The 8,262-nt window shown below is 39.8% G+C and overlaps 1 long non-coding RNA gene across 1 annotated transcript; it reads right to left on the bottom strand.

The window, feature by feature from the left end:
* Nucleotides 1-927: 927 nt before the first annotated feature.
* LOC119853861 lies at nt 928-3,366 on the bottom strand. Its single transcript, XR_005292248.2, has 3 exons — nt 3,242-3,366; nt 2,085-2,458; nt 928-1,436 (listed from the first exon to the last, which is right to left on the bottom strand). It is a non-coding gene; the product is annotated as an uncharacterized LOC119853861 (long non-coding RNA).
* Between the last annotated feature and the right edge of the window lie 4,896 nt (nt 3,367-8,262).

Below are 8,262 nucleotides of genomic sequence, written 5' to 3'. Positions count from 1 at the left end.
TTTGAATTTCATCTTGTAGATTTCAGACCAATTCTCCAATTTGTCCAGGTTGTTTTGAATTCTAATCCTGTCCTCCAAATTGTCCTCCCAGCTTGGGGTCATGTGCAAATGTTATAAACATGCTCTCCTTATCCAAGTCATTAACAAAAATATTGAACAGTAGCAGACCCAGGCTTGACCCCTGTAAGACCTCATTAGATATGTCCTCCCCGTTTGACAGCAAACCATTGACAACTACTCTTTGAGTATGGTCTTATAACCAGTTCTGCACCCACCTTAAAATAATTTCATCTAGACCAACTTTTCCTGGTTTGCTTTTGAGAATGTCATGTGGAACTGTGTCAAAAGCCTTACTAAAATCAAAATGGTAGAGGTGACATGAATTTTGATGTCTGGCCTTGGGGTTTTTGTTTTTTTTTTTTAATGTGGTTTCCAAAGTCTCCGTCCCTGAAACAATTTCTTGTTTTCTAGGTGGGTGGGCATGGGTTATAAAGAGAGAGAAAACACGTCTGTGCTAGGGAAGGTACAAAGGGGGTCATTTACCAATTCATAACAGGGGAAGAAACAGTTAGTGCACTAGAAATTAAGTGGGAAACCACACTAATAGTGTTTTCTGTCATTTGAATTAGTTACACTAACACCAAAATAAAATTGTAATAGAAAGGCAGCACTGAGCCAGGGATTGGCCAACATTTTGAAGATTAAACAATGGTATACACTGCTCTTTGATTTACCATATTTTGAACCAGAAAGTGCCATTTTAACAGTTCAGAGAGTAACATACAGCATCTCTGCTTTGCAGTTGTATGATCTAATGCTGGAAAGGCACACAAAGCATTGTCTAAATCAAACAGAAATAACCTTTAAACAATTTAGAACATTATTAAAGCATTAAATATGTAATAAATCACCTGAGAAAAATGTATGTCATATTCACTGACTACATTTATTAGTAATATCAAGCCTGTGACTGCAAAGGAACATTTATCAACAAAAATGAAAGCTATAAATATAGAGAAAAAACAAGTGTTTTTTTAATCAGAGCTAACAGGAGGGAACTCAGTCAAAAACAATATTACTTTAGATTTTCCTTTTGTAAATTTTCTTGAAGCCTGGTTAACAAGCATAGATAAAGAGATCATGGAGACCTTAGGTCTGTGGAACATAAAATGGGATTTATCACACTAGAAGAATCACCACTGTACAAATGTCTATTTCAGCATTGTTACAAGCTGAATATTTTTAGGAGTGGAGCAAAGCATTAAGAATTCTTTAAAACCCATCTTTTAATCCAAACTTGTGTTGTAAATAACCCAGGAGCAACTTCAAAACATTCTGTCCGTATTTCCTCCATGCACTTGTTAGGCAGAGACTTTTCTTTTGATATATACCAGTTACAACTTGCTGCATTGATTCCACAAAGCCTTCACATATCCCTAAAAGAAAATAAAGACAAAATAGACACTTTGTTTTTAATTATATGGACCTGCCCCTAAAGCCTTATGCTAGCATAATTCTATTTAAATCGCTGGAAGTTTTGCTTGGGAAAGAACTACAGAATCAGGCCTAGATGCACTGAACAGTTTCATTGCATTGATAGAGTCACATATCGTTAGGGTCCCAAGTTAGAGAGAGAATTTTTAATCTGAAGTTATTTTCAACTAAGTTTTAGGGAGGAATATTGACCTGGACTCTGTTACTGCCTGTGCATTGACTTTCTCTATGAGTTTGGACAAGTCATGTAGGCTCAGATCCACAAAGGTATTTACCTCCTAATTTCCATGGATTTTCATTGAAGCTAGCAGCCTAAATACTTTTGTGGCTCTGGGTCTTACTCTCTATGTGCCTTAGTTGTTCCACCTGGGAAATATGGATAATTACACCAATTTTAGTAAAGTACTTCATGAGTGATAGATGTAAAGTACCATGTAAGTTTTAATAGGAGCAATGGTGCTCAAAACAGCAGACACATAAATACAGACCTGTTGTCAGAAGTGCAATTAAGTTTCCCATTCCTCTCCCATGGCTGAGTAACTAGATAACTAGCATATATGGTGTGTCAAATATGAAAAGCTGCATTTTACCTTTCGATCCAAATGTGGAAAATGCCAGATGTCAGTTTCTTGATATAATGTGCCTTTAGAGAGGAAGCCCACTCCACATTAAAGCAGCACTTTTTCTCCCAGCTGTTTTCCTTTTTTCTTTCATGCTCTAGTGACATTAAGTTACTACATGGTCCACTGAAACCTTCTGGAATTGACTATTGTGTCTGTTAAACCTGCTCCCATTGAAGTCCAGATAGTTTTGCCAATAACTTGAATCTTCAGGGTCTCAGGAGCGTCCAACTACTTCATAAACCAGGGGATTTGTGGTGGACGCACAATACCAGCAAGGATTAGTATTTCAGTGCTCACTTATGAGGATGTCCACTTCCTCAGGTATCAATGAAAGTGAAAACCTGGGGAAAACACAATGGCTGCTAAAATGGTTTACCAGCTGGAAGGAAAACAAACCCTACAGCAATCAAATACAAAACAGCCACCTCTTTTAGTCTCTTCAAGACTTAAAGGCTGGCTATGAGAGGCAAATGTTTGGAAAGGTGCCAGGAAGAGGATGAACAAGAGGTAAGTGAGCAATGGGAAACAATTCAGGGAAGAGGTAAACTTCTCACTGTTATGAGGCACCAGGGCTTTGTAGTGAGGTGGAGGGGCCTCCCACTGAGACAGTGGAAGAGGAACCACTCACTGAACCCAAGTAGGTGGGGCTAGGTCATGTCTGCCCCTCCTACCGGAAGTTAGGAGGCATGACAGCTCCATTGGGCTACAGTTGCCAGAGGAGACAGATGCCTTCTGCTCACTCCCTAGCCTGGAGACCAAAGGGAAGCCCAGCCAAGCTAAGTATTGGCCAGAGCTGCTGGAGCCACCAGCCGACCAAGACACTGAGTAATTTCTGGGACTGTTGCTGGCTAACTATCCCCGGGAAACTGAGGACACCCATGGATCCAGGTACACCCTGAGAGGAGAGAAGGAAGTGGCCCAGGGACAGACAACTCCAGTTTGGCTACATTGCTGCCTGAAATGCAGTCAGTGGGTTGTGGCTGGATTCCCCACTGACCCAATTGCAGAACACTCTGCTACTGTTAGCCCCCTGGGAAAGGAACTGGTGGTTGGGTGGGCCTGGGTCCCCCTACTACTCCACCCCGGGGTAGCAACTTCCCCACGGGAGGCCTATGTTAGCCTACCATCCTTCAGAGATAGGACATTGGAGTCTTCACTTCCCTGACCTTCCTGAGGGGCTGAGCTTCCTAGACTGTTTATTGCTCTGCTCTGCCCCACCCCAGGGCTGGTGCCCTAAATCCTTGCTCTTCTGCCCTGCCTGAAGGCTGAGCTCTTAGACTATTTGGTTCCCTGCCCTTCCTGGAGCTGGAGTACACAGACCGCTTATAGCCTGCCCAGCCTGAAAGACAGAGCCCCTTAAGACTGTGAGTCTGCTCAGCCCCAGCACCAGGGCCCTGGATCTTTATGCCAGACTTTGCTAATTCCCTGACTGTGGTCAATGCCCACTGATGTAGTGAGGTGGAGTGGCCTCCTACTGAGTCAGAGGGGGGAGAAATCACTGCTAAACCATTACAGGCTCTTAAGGGAAATCATCCTGTGTTTTCAAAGCTAGAGCTTCATATCTCTACAATAGTGACTAACATATGGTCTTGTTTTCATCTGATACTATGTTTCTGTAATAAAAATATAGATTTTTGGACAGCATCTGCTTCCCTTGATTAAAATTTACCAATAGTGCATTGCATCACCCAACCCTAATTTTGGCTTTTATAATTGTACCCTGAATTACTATTTCGTTAGTTCCCCAATTCAGCAAAGCACTAAATCACATGCTTAAAATTATACACATGCGTATGGACCTGGCTGGCTGAACCCAGGCCTTTATAAGGAGGGATACTAGACAGGGGGAGGATGGCTTTCTCAGTCAGTTAGTATAGTCTATAGATAGATCTCCAACCTCTAGGTTCTTTCAAGTCCAGCCCAATTTGGTCATGAGAAAAGGGCAGTTATTTCCATCTGATGGCTGTTTGAAAATGTGAAATGAACAGATGATATAAATCCAGACCCTGTTGGAAAAATATCCACATAGTAAAAATCCCAATTGCAAGTAGCACCATTGTTGGAAATTTCTGCAGAAAGGCAGCAAATCCACTGATTGGGGATGGAAACTGAATCACCCTCAGATTGTTTCAAATAGGCAAAGTTGAGACACATGAATGAAGCTGATTAGGGAAGCTACTACTGCTACTGGCAATGATGTGTATATAAAACAACAGCAGACTTCACTTGGCAATGCTCTATTATCATGGCATCATTCAGGAATACTAGATTCAGCTGGAGAGAAAAGGAAATACAAGGATGATCTTACAGCACTACTTACATCTTGATTTTTTCCATAAAATTTAGTGCTTTAAACAAAAAATGACCCAGCTGAGAATCTGAAAGGTCATCCTTGTATTTTCTTTTCTCTCTAGGTGAAATCAATGGGGCTCGGCTGATTTACAGCAGTTGAGGATCTAGTCCAGTGAGCATAAGACAAATGGCTTTAGAAATCACTTCAGCCTTTGGCAGCAATAGTAAATACTATTTCATGTTAGTTATATATACCTCACACACTTAGCTCTAACTTACTGTAAATGAAGAGTGCTCTGTTGCTGAATAATTTATTGCACATTAAATATGGCCCAAGGCAATAGAGGTTTCAGGTTTCATAAAGGCCTTATATATTTTCTGCTGTTGTAATTACATAAAGGAAATACTGACTGTCTGAATTATGAAATATAGATGATCCGCTCAGTAACAGTTCAAAGAGATAATCCACTTTTCTATCTTATGTCATTCACAAACTCCATTAAAAATATCTTTCATTGTATGAGCAACATTACAGAATAGCAGGAGACCTGTGAGTCTTTTTTTTTTGCTTATGTGCTATCGTCAGATGAAGAAGTCCAATGTCTTTTGGTCTGACAGTGAGGCATCCTTGGGTTGTGTAGCTCAGGCTATTTATCCTTATTTCCCCTTTTCAGTCACATTTTTTATTTGTCCAACTTTGATTTTGTTTCCCAGTTTCTCTTTATCTCCCCTCTTCATGTTTAATAAGATATAATATTTTCACTTATACAGCACCTTTCATACAAAGAACTCAGAGAACATCACATCCACAAATTAAGCAAGGGATATGTGTGGATGATTTCACCTAACACTGAGGAACAGCCATCTCCAAGACAGAATGCAGAAGCTGTTTTAATGGTTCTCAGGACACATTTCACAATAATAGTTTAAAAGAGGAAGTGAAGAATACTCTGACACAGGGAGAATTGGGACAGGATTTGTCCCATAGACTTCAGTGAGAACTGAGGAACTCGACACCGAAGACTAGGCCCAAAGGTATAGACATGTCTTAATAACAATAATACCCAGCTCTGACATAAGGCTTTTTATTCAGAGGTTAATGAGAAGCATTTTATCTCCATTTTACAGATGGGGAAATTAACTACAACCAGATGGAATGACTTACTCAAGGTCACCCAGAAGGCCAATATGGTAGAAGCAGGAATAGAACACAGGCCACTGACTCCAGTGCCTTATACGTGGATCCTCACTGCCTCTGAGAGGGAAATTTGAGGGACCTGATCCTGCTCCCGTTCACTACAATGGTGCAGAATCAGGCCCAAGGTTAAAAGCAAGACATTATAGCTGGAACAGGGGTCATTTTTAAAACTAACAATACACAATTTAAAACAAAAATCTTTTACTATTACTATTATTTGAATTATAATAGCACCTACATTTTTTTTATAGAAGACATTTATCTAAACTTGACACGGTTATCCCAAAAAATCAACCATTTTCCTCTATTTTGGTGGGAAGTTTGCTAACTTTTCTAGGCCCTTTTAAAAGCCTTCTAGAAAAAATCCTGGATTAATTATATCATACAATTTTTCTATGACATTTTGAGTGACATACCATGATATCTACAGAGACTAATCATGACAGGATATCAAACATGATTTCTGTATATTAGAGGGGTGGAAAGAGAAATGGTTTGACAATCAATGACATGCCAGTGTTTTAACACTAAAACTACTTGTGCTGAGTTACACTCAATAATTGTCTGCCAGATCAGATGCACTTTGTTCTACTGATGGCATATTAGCTACAATGCACTTAGTCAAGCTATCCTAGATTCACTTCATCCTCACTATAACACTGTATGGGAGAAAGACAGGCATCATCAGGAGTGTTTCTTGCAGACAGTTGTAATGAGCATATTTTTAATTAAGATTAATAGGTGCTCACTTCAGTTGTTGGAGGGGAATAGGTAGGAACAGGGGGAAGGATATCACCTACAAAAACTAGTGAAACAATCATGAAGTTCAGACTACACGCAACATTTTGGGGTTTAGTTTGACCATGTAACCTCTGTCTGACCCCTTCATGCATATGTACTAGGATAGTTTTAATTACATTGTGCACATACCATGTTTATCCTGGAGGATCCCTGCCTCATTCAGTCAAGAGTGCTTAATAAATGAAGCAACAGTTCTATATTTCTTTTTATTCTCCTTATCTGGTGTGTGTGGTCCCAGGCCTTATTTGTTGTATGCAGTCCAAATCCTGCCCTGAATATGGAATTATTCACCAAGGACTATATGATCATGCAATCAAAGACTGTATCATAATGCACAAAGGAGTAGAATAAGGTTGCAACCTTACGTCTGGCATTTCCTGTCTTTCGAGTGCTTGACTTTGCAGCCATAATAACCTTCTTTCAAGATTTTTTTTTTTTTAGTGCACTAGAATAAGGAAAAATTATATGTAAAAATCTGTGGCAGATTAGGAAATGCAAATTTCAGCTCCTACGGCAGAAATGTTGCATGCCTAACGCATGGATATCCTGAGGTCTAGAGAGAAACTGCACATTTCTCAGGGCACCCACAGAAGACTTGTGCCTCTAGAATTGTTATTAGGGCCCGTGTCTGCTATGGCAATGTCATCCTTTCAAGTGCTACACTGCCATTGGTTCCCTGAAAGAACCTGCATCAACCTTCACATTTGGTGGAAGAGTGTAAAGAACTTATTATAGATTCTGCATAATACTGCTATTATCTTATTCAAGGAAAGCCACATGTTTTGGAGGGAGTGATGCAGGAAATGGATACTCTTTGGGTTTCAATCTGCCAAGTGAAACCACCACTCCAAATCTCTGATTACACAGAAGGACGTCTGCAGGTTTGAAAGGCGTGTCAATGATGGCTCTATTCCCACCTCATGATGAATTCTGGACAAATTTTATGGATTTACCATGATATCCCTGCCCTCTATGAGTAATACACAAGGATTTAATCTGACCCATGGAATTAGAAATAAAAGGCCTATTGTGTCATCTACTTCATCCCCCAGTGCTTTCCATCATTTCTCCTTGAGCAACTATTCCACAGTATAATAGATGTTGCTGTTAAGATTTTTTTTTCATGCTGTCTTATTTTTCCTTAATTTCATCCAAGTATGCCTAATTATACCTCTCATTACCAGGCTAAATAATTTCCAACCCTACTTGGCATTTACCCCATTCAAATATTTAAAGACAGGGCTGATTCTCTTCTCATTTATACACATATAAATCATGAATAACTTCACTGAAATCAATGGAGTTGCAGATTTACAATGGTGTAAATAGTGTCAAGAGAGAATTGACTCTATATTCAGATTTTAAAAGTAACCATTCAGAACTGCATATATGAAACATGGCAGTCTGCCATGACCAAAATTTCCTAGACCTCATGGGAGGACAGGATCAGTTCATCAAAGGACAAACTGAGTACCCTGAATTTTAAGTACAGAGGGATAGGTAAATTAATGCAGAAAGGGCTCCAAACAAATACTTGGAACTGTGTGGTTGAAAGCGCTATAGAAGAGTTAAGTGCTAATTATTGTCACATATGTTGAGTAGATTTTTATACTACATTTACGTCCCACTAGCATACAACTGGAAATGTCACCCTTGTTCCTGTTATACATGACCCATGCAGGACACAGTTGAACATTCATCCAACTTGTGTAAAGTACTCTGTGTGCAGGCTGCTGCTTACATTTTTTCCCCTCTTTATGTTGGCATTATTCCTACATGTATTGCACAATCCAATGTCCTCCACTTACCACCTCCTTCTCTTCCTCCTACTCCACCTCAAGCTATGAATAAAGA

The sequence above is a fragment of the Dermochelys coriacea genome, chromosome 3, assembly GCF_009764565.3.
Source record: "Dermochelys coriacea isolate rDerCor1 chromosome 3, rDerCor1.pri.v4, whole genome shotgun sequence".
Taxonomy (NCBI): Eukaryota; Metazoa; Chordata; order Testudines; family Dermochelyidae; genus Dermochelys; species Dermochelys coriacea.
Note: the sequence above shows the minus strand (reverse complement) of the source record. Positions and strands in the feature narration are given on the sequence as shown.